Source organism: Schistocerca serialis, chromosome 4 (genome assembly GCF_023864345.2).
Source record: "Schistocerca serialis cubense isolate TAMUIC-IGC-003099 chromosome 4, iqSchSeri2.2, whole genome shotgun sequence".
Taxonomy (NCBI): Eukaryota; Metazoa; Arthropoda; class Insecta; order Orthoptera; family Acrididae; genus Schistocerca; species Schistocerca serialis.
In genome coordinates this window covers 888747537-888759761 of record NC_064641.1, presented here as the reverse complement: position 1 = coordinate 888759761, position 12225 = coordinate 888747537, and positions in this window count along the sequence as shown.

Here is a 12225-nt window from a genome sequence, read left to right as displayed (position 1 = left end):
ACACACCAGGAACCGCGGTGTTGGCCGTCGAATGGCGCTAGCTGCGCAGCATTTGTGCACCGCCGCCGTCAGTGTCAGCCAGTTTGCCGCGGCATACGGAGCTCCATCGCAGTCTTTAACACTGGTAGCATGCCGCGACAGCGTGGACGTGAACCGTATGTGCAGTTGACGGACTTTGAGCGAGGGCGTATAGTGGGCATGCGGGAGGCCGGGTGGACGTACCGCCGAATTGCTCAACACGAGGGGCGTGAGGTCTCCACAGTACATCGATGTTGTCGCCAGTGGTCGTCGGAAGGTGCACGTGCCCGTCGACCTGGGACCGGACCGCAGCGACGCACGGATGCACGCCAAGACCGTAGGATCCTACGCAGTGCCGTAGGGGACCGCACCGCCACTTCCCAGCAAATTAGGGACACTGTTGCTCCTGGGGTATCGGCGAGGACCATTCGCAACCGTCTCCATGAAGCTGGGCTACGGTCCCGCACACCGTTAGGCCGTCTTCCGCTCACGCCCCAACATCGTGCAGCCTGCCTCCAGTGGTGTCGCGACAGGCGTGAATGGAGGGACGAATGGAGACGTGTCGTCTTCAGCGATGAGAGTCGCTTCTGCCTTGGTGCCAATGATGGTCGTATGCGTGTTTGGCGCTGTGCAGGTGAGCGCCACAATCAGGACTGCATACGACCGAGGCACACAGGGCCAACACCCGGCATCATGGCGTGGGGAGCGATCTCCTACACTGGCCGTACACCACTGGTGATCGTCGAGGGGACACTGAATAGTGCACGGTACATCCAAACCGTCATCGAACCCATCGTTCTACCATTCCTAGACCGGCAAGGGAACTTGCTGTTCCAACAGGACAATGCACGTCCGCGTGTATCCCGTGCCACCCAACGTGCTCTAGAAGGTGTAAGTCAACTACCCTGGCCAGCAAGATCTCCGGATCTGTCCCCCATTGAGCATGTTTGGGACTGGATGAAGCGTCGTCTCACGCGGTCTGCACGTCCAGCACGAACGCTGGTCCAACTGAGGCGCCAGGTGGAAATGGCATGGCAAGCCGTTCCACAGGACTACATCCAGCATCTCTACGATCGTCTCCATGGGAGAATAGCAGCCTGCATTGCTGCGAAAGGTGGATATACACTGTACTAGTGCCGACATTGTGCATGCTCTGTTGCCTGTGTCTATGTGCCTGTGGTTCTGTCAGTGTGATCATGTGATGTATCTGACCCCAGGAATGTGTCAATAAAGTTTCCCCTTCCTGGGACAATGAATTCACGGTGTTCTTATTTCAATTTCCAGGAGTGTAATTTAGTTCCGTGATTGAAACATAATCGAATCGTTTAGTTTTTATCCCTCAGAAAATTTCAGTTTATCCCTCAGGGGGTAATCATCCCCAAGTTGGGAACCACTGAAGTAAACAGAGGCCTCCACGCAGCTCAAGGTGTGTCAAGCTTCCCCCTCCCTCTGGGTACCCAGAACCGCTAAGGTGCTGCCCACTGCACGCAATTCGTTTCGCTCGAAGCAAGGGCCGTGAAAATTCGAGTCATCTGATTTACCTAAAAAAATGTTTCCAGTAGATGAAGCAAAGCTACAGCTATCTCTGTAGTTAGTTTCTCAGTAAAACTTTTACTCCTCGCGTTAGAAAATAAAAAGCTCTCCTTTGGGATTCGCGCGAGTTCTCCACTGTGCAGTCTTTCTCATTCGATTTCGAGGAAATTACTCGGTAGGAAAATATTAATTTTCCGCACCTTATAACCACACATTCCAGCTTGATAATCAACTTCTTTTCTATTCGTTATTGTCCATAGTTATTGCAATTCTTCTAAGTAAAGTACAACATCGTACATATTTTGAAAAGTTTTCAGTGATAAATGTTGTCGCTGTCCAGTTTACGTTTGGTGCTTTTTATGCCAACCATTACTGTGTACGAATTTTAGCAATCATATCGAAATTGGTTTTAACGGTGGAAGGAGAGTCATATCTCTTTCTGCTCTCCAGAAATTACGTGAGATATATGGAGACTGTCAGCGACACGGTTGCACCTACGCGCGACACGCACGGCTATTGCCGCCTGTTATTGTGCAGTGTCTCGCGATTTCCTTCTTTGTATGCTGCTGTTACAAACCGAAGCTCGAATTGGAAAAACTTAATGAAGTGAAAAAGACACCGGGAGGCTCCAGCTGAGGATGCTCACTGTACGTTTTTGTCAGTGTATGCTGCCTGGTTCCAGGAAACAATGTTATCTATATTATTTTGTTTACAACTTTACCTATACTACTGCATCTATTCGCTCCTTTATGCATAACTTGCTCACTTTACAACTGGTGTTTCAGCCGAAGGCACTGCGAACTTGTTTTGCTATTGGTTGTTTCGAATGATTCAGGAGCGAGATAAAAGTGTTCTTTCAAAATGGAACACGGTTTCTGAACCGGACTTTGTATCGGTGGAGCAGATAAAACAAACATACGGTCAGTTAACACATTCTCCTACAAAAAAACATTCGGAACGATCAATAGGAAAATAGACATTTACAGTCGAGCAATGCACCTGTGCGTGTAGGAGACAATGGTTGTTTGCATTTTAATTTGTTCTACAGGAAAGCACAGGATATGAAAAAATAGAAAATAAAACTGTTGTGTTACTATCTAATAACTGAAGCGAACGTGTAATACATTTGCTGTTAATACGTTCTTCTGCAGAGGAGCGTACAAAATTAAAATAAAACTGTCGTTTCAAGATCTCATAACTGGAGTTGGGGTTCAGATCACAGTTATGAGAAAGCGTGCACGCCACGCTGCAATGTCATCCTTCTCAACAACAAACGTCCTTTTTTTTTTTTCAACGAAACAAACCTTTCCGCTTCTACTCCCTGCAGAAATGAACTACTTATGTATCAACACATCTCCATCTACATCTACATGGATACTCTGCAAATCACATTTAAGTGCCTGGCAGAGGGTTCATCGAACCACCTTGAAAATAGTTCTCTGTTGTTCCAGTCTCGTACAGCGTGCGGAAAAAACGAACACCTGTATCATTCGGTGCGATCTCTAATTTCCCTTACTTTACTATGGTGGTCGTTTCCCCTGTTTAGTCGTCGTCAACAAATTCGGAGGAGGAAGTTGGTGATTGGAATTTCGTGAGAACATTCCGTCGCAACGAAAAACGCCTTTCTTTTAATTTTATCCAGCCCAAATCCTATATCATTTCTGCGACAGTCTCTCCCATATTTCGCGACGAACATGCTGCCCTTCTTTGAACTTTATCGATGTAGTCCATCAATTGTAAGTGTCCTTCTGATAAAACATTTCCTGGGTACAACATTTTCTGCTTGTTGCTTCTAGTTTAAGTTGTTCGTAATTGTATTTAGTTGAACTTACGGCCCTCAGATTTGACTGATTTATCGTACAACCAAAATTTAACGGATTTCTTTTAGCATTCATGTGGGTGACCTTAGCCTTTTGTTATTCAGGATCAAGAAGCGTTTACGCCGGCCGCATCCACAACTGAGTGGTCGTCACAGCAGCATGCCACGCGAGCGGCCTACGTTCGATTCCCATCTGGGTGAACTAGATATGGTGTTCAGAGGTCAGACCAACAGAATACCATGCGATGGGCTCAGGTTCGGCTGCCGACTGGGTCAGAGATTTTCTCTACTCTGGGAGCGGGTGTTGTGTAGAGTGGACAGCATTATCATTACTTAATGATAAATCATTGGCTGTGGTGAGACATAATGCGTTAACAACCTGAAGTCTTTCAACTTTTCCCAGTTCAGAAGTGAGGGATGAAGCAATCAAGTGATTTATGAAAGGTAAGTATAGCGCACATCTTTTAACTTTGTTGATTTAAATGGGGCTGCAGTGTGCAGTTCAAGCTAGTGCCGCAATAGAGAGGAGGAATGCAGAGGAAGTATGTTCTGCAACAAGTGTCTACCCTCACCATGGATAGTCAGCTTTCTTATCGTATTGTGGATGCACAAGAGTCCCTTCGTTATACTTTCTAACACACACACACACACACACACACACACACACACACACACACACACACACACACATACACAAACTACACTGCTGGCCATTAAAATTGCTACACCAAGAAGAAATGGAGATGATAAACGGGTATTCATTGGACAAATATATTATACTAGAACTGACATGTGATTACATTTTCACGCAATTTGGGTGTATACATCCTGAGAAATCAGTACTCAGAACAACCACCTCTGGCCGTAATAACGGCCATGATACGCCTGGGCATTGAGTCAAACAGAGCTTGAATGGCGTGTACAGGTACAGCTGCCCATGCAGCTTCAACACGATACCACAGTTCATCAAGTTGACCAGACGTTTTCAGTTGGTGACAGATCTGGAGAATGTGCTGGCCATGGCAGCAGTCGAACATTTTCTGTATCCAGAGAGACCCGTACGGGACCTGCACCATGCGGTCGTGCATTATCCTGCTGAAATGTACGGTTTCGCAGGGATCGAATGAAGGGTAGAGCCACGGGTAGTAACACATGTGAAATGTAACGTCCACTGTTCATAGTGCCGTCAATGCGAACAAGAGGTGACCGAGACGTGTAAACAATGACACCCTATACCGTCACGCCGGGCGATACGCCAGTATGGCGACGACGAATACAGGCATCCAATGTGCGTTCACCGCGACGTCGCCAAACACGGATGCGACCCACATGACGCTGTAAACAGAACCTAGATTCATGCGAAAAAATGTCGTTTTGCCATTGGTGCACCCAGGTTCGTCGTGGAGTACACCATGCTGCTGCAAACGTCGTCACTCTGTTCGTGCAGATGGTTGTTGTCTTGCAAACGTCCCCATCTGTTGACTCAGGGATCGAGACGTGGCTGCACGATCCGTTACAGCCATGCGGATAAGATGCCTGTCATCTCGACTGCTAGTGATAGGAGGCCGTTGGGATCCAGCACGGCGCTCCGTATTACCCTCCTGAACCCGCCGATTCCGTATTCTTCTAACAGTCATCGGATCTCGACCAACGCGAGCAGCAATGTCGTGATACGATAAACAGCAGTCGCGATACGCTACAATCCGACCTTTATCAAAGTCGGACACGTGATGGTACGCATTTCTCCTCCTTACACGAGGCATCACAACAACGTTTCACCAGGCAGCGCCGGGCAACTGCTGTTTTTGTATGAGAAATCGGTTGGAAACTTTCATCATATGAGCACGTTGTAGGAGTCGCCACCGGCGCCAACCTAGTGTGAATGCTCTGAAAAACTAATCATTTGCATATCAATCTTCATCCTGTCGGTTAAATTTCGCGTCTGTAGCACGTCATCTCCGTGGTGTAGCAGTTTTAATGGTCAGTAGTATAAATATAATTTTCTTTCATGATTGTAAAAATAAAAGTGTTCCAAGAAAAGTTCAGTTAGGTGATAACATTGGTGGTATTATGGGGAAGGGGGAAGGGCATCAGACGTGGAGGGTGGAGGAGAGAGGGGGGGGGGGGGGTTACTAGCTCATGTCTAATTGCACTCAGGGGTGATGGTCTGAGGGAGGTAGGGAACCACTGGCTTACTACGGCGGCACCTGCCTTGCCTCGCGCCGCCCTCTCGTGTCTTGCGACTGCCATCGCCAGTGCACGGCGGCGCCGCTGCGCCGAGTTCCGGGCCCGACCGGCCTGCCGCGGCACGGAGCGAGCGTTTGCGTTTTTCCCGCGCGCAGCCCGGCGTGGCGTGTCGGAATGCTGCGCCTAACCTCAACCTCAGGTTCCGGTAGACGCCTGGGAACAGCCGGCGGCGGCGCTCTGCGGGGCAGGGTTTCAGTAACACGAGCCCTGCCGCCGCCACTCACCTGTTTCTGCTGCTGCTGAAGTAGCACCGTGTAATCCCTCCCCGCTCCGGTCGGCCAGTAGCCATACACTAGGAGCACAGTACAGGACACACACATCGGTATAAGAAATGTCAAAACGCGCGCCAGTTCTGGTCCATCACATTATAAACTTTATTTTTTTCAAAACATATTGGCAAAATACCTAAACGTGTTCTGTCAGAGACAGCAAAGGACATGGTAGAACAGCTGAACCGAATGGACAGTGTCTTTATTATTTTCGAGTCAGAAACATACAAATTTACAGTAGCCATACACATCAAGAAATACGTACATATATACAGGGTGAAAAGTATTTAAACCGACAAACTCTGGGAGGTTGTAGGGGACATGAAAACAAATATTTTTCCCTAATGTCATTTTTTTTCCTATGAGGAGTATTTAAATAGGCAGAGGAAGATTTCTCTGGCGACAAATTAATTAAACCAACAAAAAGTCCAGAGGGGGACATATCTGGGGATCGAGCAGGCCATGGTACAGGACCACCACCTCTGCCAATCCACGTTTCTGGGAACCGTCGGTCCAGGAATCGACGCACACGACGACTGAAATGTGCCGGCGCCCCGTCATGTCGGAACCACATACGTTCTCTTGTAGGGAGCGGGATGTCTTCCGGCAATTCTGGCAGTGCTCTGGCGAGAGAATTGTAATAGTTCCTGCCATTTAATGGCCTAGGTAGCAGATACGGCCCAGTTAAACAGTCCCCAACAACACCGACCCACACATTAACGAAGAACCGCACTTGACGCCCGCATCTCGTGGTCGTGCGGCAGCGTTCTCGCTTCCGACGCCCGGGTTCCCGGGTTCGATTCCCGGCGGGGTCAGGGTTTTTCTCTGCCTCGTAGTGGCTGGGTGTTGTGTGCTGTCCTTAGGTTAGTTAGGTTTAAGTAGTTCTAAGTTCTAGGGGACTGATGACCATAGATGTTAAGTCCCATAGTGCTCAGAGCCATTTTTGAACCGCACTTGACGAGCACTAGCAACTGTGCCATGTGGGTTATCCTCACTCCAAACATGCGAATTGTGCATGTTGAAGACTCCATCACGCCCGAACGTTGCTTCATCGATAAACAACACAGAGGATGGAAATGAAGGATGCATTTCACAGTGTCCCAGGTACCACTCCTAAAACTGTGCTCTGGGTGGATAATCAACTGGTTCCAGGTTGTGGACACGCTGTAAGTGAAATGGACGTAACACTTACTCTCGAAGGACTGTTCTTTGCACGAGTGCTGATTGAAGGATCCCGCTCAACATGCTGCAAGACAGCTTCCTCAAATTGCACCGTTCTTACCGTGCGGTGGCGTCCCTGTCCATGTAATCTGCTAAATGACCGGGTCTCACGCAGACGTTGGTACACAGCGGCAAAGGACGTGTGGTGCAGGATACGGCGATTAGGATATTGTTGTTGATAAACCCGCTGTACAGCTCGTCCGTTGTGGTGCGCTACGTAGTACGCACCAACCATATCAGTGTGCTCACTCCAGGTGTATCGCTCCATTAGTAAACAGAGACAATGCACTACTAAACTGGTGGACAGCAGTTGCCTACAACTGAAGAGCGTAATACGCCCTCTAACAACTGAAGATCGTAATACAGCCTCTAACAAGTGAAGAGCGTAATACGTCCTCCACCGGTTTAAATAATGCTCGTAGGAAAAAATGACATTAGGGAAAAATATTTGTTTTGATGTCCCCCACAACCTCCCAGAGTTTGTCGGTTTAAATACTTTTCACCTTGTATACACAAATTGTGTTTATATTACATGTGCCCAGTACTTTGCAATCTCCAAGGCGCTTGGAGTGGCTTGCAGGAGATCAATCTTCGCACAGGATGTAGGGCACAAAAGGTACTGCAGCATCTGGCTTGTGGTTTGTTCTTGTCCACAATCACAGGACGTATCTTGTGTTATGAAGCCCCGTCCCTTCACGTTGTCTCTGGATCGTCCAACTCCTGATCGTAATCTTGAAAGGAGGATATAAGATAAACATCAACAAAAGCAAAGCGAGGATAATGGAATGTAGTCGAATTAAGTCGGGTGATGCTGAGGAAATTACATTAGGAAATGAGACGCTTAAAGTAGTAAATGAGTTCTGCTATTTGGGAGCAAAATAACTGATGACGGTCGAAGTAGAGAGGATATAAAATGTAGACTGGCAATGGCAAGGAAAGCGTTTCTGAAGAAGAGAAATTTGTTGACGTCGAGCTTAGATTTAAGTGTCAGGAAGTCGTTTCTAAAAGTATTTGTATGAAGTGTAGTCATGTATGGAAGTGAAACATGGACGATAAATAGTTTAGATAAGAAGAGAATAGAAGCTTTCGAAATGTGGTGCTACAGACGGATGCTGAAGATGACATAACTAATGAGCAGGTATTGAATAGAATTGGGGAGGAGAGAAATTTGTGGCACAGTTTCACTAGAAAAAGGGATCGGTTGGTAGGACATGTTCTGAGGCATCAAGGGATCACCAATTTAGTATTGGAGGGCAGCGCAGAGGGTACAAATCGTAGAGGTAGTCCAAGAGATGAATACACTAAACAGATTCAGAAGGATGTAGGTTGCACAGGATAGAGTAGCATGGAGAGCTGCATCAAACCAGTCTCTGGACTGAAGACCACAACAACAACAACCTAAACGTGTTCATCACACCTTCCCATTCTGGGTACAAAAAATGAGATCTGCATCTACATCACCCTCCGTAAGCCATCAACGGTTTGTGGCGGTGGGTACTTGTGGTACCACTAACTGATCCTCTCCCCCCCCCCCCCCCCCCTCCCCGTCCACCCCTTCCCTATCCCTGTTTCACTCGCGACTGGCGCGTTGGCAGAATGGCTGTCGGTAGCCCTGTATGGTCGTGGTCTTCACGCGATATGTACGTCGGAGGAAGTAATATGTTGTCCGACTCCTCCCGGAAAGTACTCTCTCGAAATTTCAATACAAAGGCTCTCCGTGATGCACAATGCATCTCTTGTAACGTCTCCCATTGGAGTTTGTTGAGAATCTCGGTAACATTTTCGCGCCGTCTTAACGTTTGCCTGATTTCCCCTGAGTGCACTGCATGCTCACCGATTCATAGACCTGTCTCGCGCTGCTGCTGGTGTGACAAAACGCGCCGCAATTCGTTGGATCCTCTCTGTCTCTTCCATCAATCGTTCCTGCTTAGGACCCCAGATTGATGAACATTACTTAAGAATCGGTCGAACAGGCTCCTTGTAATCCACTTCCTTCCTGGCTTAGTTACTGAGCTGGTGCGTTTCTGGCGCCAGTTTCCATCGATCGTCAGTTTCATCTTTGAGTCGACTTCGATGCTTACTGTGCTCTGCTTATCTTTGGGGGCGCGGATTTAACGGCAGCACGTGCGCTCTGCTGGGGAGGTGTGTCGGGATCGGCGGTGAGCGAAAGTCACGTGGGACTGTGTACGTAGGCAGGACGGCAAGAGGACGAGTCGGACAACGAAGGAGCGTGTAATAAAATATGTAGCAACTACAACGGACTACTGTTGTGATTTTGGTGTGTCACCACCACTACACATTTCAGTTACATTTCCTTAAGATTCTTCCTATGAACCTCAGTCTGGCATCTACTTTTCCCACTACTGATTTTAAGTGGTCATTCCACTTAAGATCGCTCTGGGTAGTTACTCCCAGAAATTTTATGGCGGACACTGTTTCCAGCTGTTTTTAATCAATATTGTAGCTGCACAGTAGTGGATATCTTTTTCTATGCATACGCGATATGTTACATTCATTTACGCTCTGGGTCAACTGACAGAGCCTGCAGCATTCACCATTGGAGGTCATTCCGCAAATCGATAGTGTCTTCTAGCGTTGCTACTGTCTTGTAGAGAAGCACATTACCTGCGAACACTCTGCAAGAGCTGCCGACATGTTTTACTCGATCATCTATAAACACATTAAACAGCAATGGTCCTACCACGTTTCCGTGGCGTGCTCCGGAAACTACCTTTTCATCAGTCGATTTTGTTTCGTTACGAGCGACGTGATCAGTTCTATATGTAAGGAAGTCTTAAATCCAGTTGCAAAATTCGTCCGATATTCGGTAGGCTCGTATTTTTGTCGCTAAACAACAGTGTGGTCCAGAATGAGATTTTCACTCTGCAGTGGATCGTGCGCCGATATGAAACTTCCTGGCAGATTAAAACTGTGTGCCGGACCGAGACCCGAACTCGGGACCTTTGCCTTTCTGGGGCACGTGCTCTACCAACTGAGCTACTCCAGCACAACTCACGCCCTCTCCTCACAGCTTTACTTCTGCCAGTACCTCGTCCCCTACCTTCCAAACTTCACAGAGACTCTTCTGTGAACCTTGCAGCACTAGCACTCCTGGAAGAAAGGATATTGCAGAGACAGAGCTTAGCCACAGCCTGGGTGATGTTTCCAGAATGAGATTTTCACTCTACAGCGGAGTGTGCGCCGATATGAAACTTCCTGACAGATTAAAACTGTGTGCCGGACCGAGACTCGAATTCTGGACCTTTGCCTTTCGCGGGCAGGTGCTTCTGTAAAGTTTGGAAGGTAGGAGACGACGATGTACTGCCAGAAGTAAAGCTGTGGGGACGGGGCGTGAGTCGTGCTTGGGTTGCTCAGATGGTAGAGCACTTGCCCGCGAAGGACAAAGGTCCCGAGTTCAAGTATCGGTCCGGCACACAGTTTTAATCTGCCAGGAAGTTTCAACAGTGCGGTGTCAATCGCCTTCCTGAAGTCACGGAACGTGGTATCAATCTGAGCGCCGCTATCTACAGCGCTGAGTTTCGCAAGATCTCTGTTTGCAGAATCCGTGTTGATTATATAGAGATTTTCGTTCTCCAGAAACGTCATAATTCTTTAGCATAAAACATGTTCCATAATTCTACAACAGATTGCCATCAGCGATCTAGGCCTACAATTATAAGCATCTCTGCTGCAACCCTTCTTGAAAGCGGAAGTGACGAGCAGTTTTCCAGTCGCTATATACCTTTCGCTGCTCCGGATATGGCACATAACTTCGTCTGCTGTGGTGGCAAGTGAGAACCCTGTATATGAAATTCACTATGACTGCCTAACTCGTGATGACTGGATGTTGTGTGATGTCCTTAGGTTAGTTAGGGTTAAGTAGTTCTAAGTTCTAGGGGACTGATGACCATAGATGTTAAGTCCCATAGTGCTCAGAGCCATTTGAACCATTTTGAACTCCCTAACTAGACGTCACTCGCATTTCGCCAAAAACACATCGAATTTCCTCCTTCAACTCGCAGATATTCCAGGCCTATTGCCATGCACCAAAAAGATAACTCCGAAGGAAAAAATCTCGCAAAAGGTCATGTTACATGATTCTGGTGGGCGATGTTGGTAGCCATTACAGGAGATGAGGTGATCCGGAAACCGCTCGTGGGGCAATTCAGCAGGTAGCACTGTCCTGCTGAATCCACAACTCCTGAACGTCCAGTCCACTGAAATAAGGCCACGAAAAACCTCTAATCATGAAGCGGCATCGGCTTCCATAGCTTGCCCACTTTTCAGAAAATAAAATACATAAATAAAAAAGGTCTGTGATGCCGCCCACACAAAAGTCACAACGGGGCGTCAGTCGATAAGAATGTATTTCCCTGTCTCGAACCACGCAAGGAATTTCTCACCCCCAGATACGGTAGTTCTGTTCATTTACAAATGCTTTTAGATGGGAGTGCCCCGTCACACTAAATATGATGTGCCTCACTAAACTGTCCTCTTCTCAGAAAACGGTCGACAGAATGTCGCGTTTGCCGGTTTCTTACAGCTGCAGTGTTAACTGAATTGTATAAACGTGGTAATGGATATCATACCGGAGGATCCGCTCAAGGATATTCTAAGCCCAGCTTTTGGGAACGGCGGAGAACCGATTTGACTGGACTAGCAGCCACACTGTCATGAACCACCGCAATATTTTGCACAGATCAGCCAGAACCAAGGCGCCCAGAGCTCTTAGGATCGTTTCACACTCGACCGATTGCCACGTAATCTACGCGGTGACCTGTGCCGACAGCAGCTGACAGACTGTAGCTACAGCAGCGCGTCAGACGTTCCTAAAGTCTGACTCACAAATAAACAGATGGGTCGCAATAAATTAGTTGCGTTGGTGTTCGTTTGTAGTCGCCTGCAGAAAACATAAATATGGGGCAGTGGCTTCCTCCAGTCAACATGAGGAGACACGATGTTGGGACTTTTTCATACTTTGGAGGACTTGGGAAACAATGGTGATAAATTTTTCTACTATTTTACTATGAGTATGCAAACTTTTGATGACCTGCATGTAATAATAAAGAGTTCGATCCAAAGCCGCAAAACATCCTTCAGAGAATGACTCACATCGCT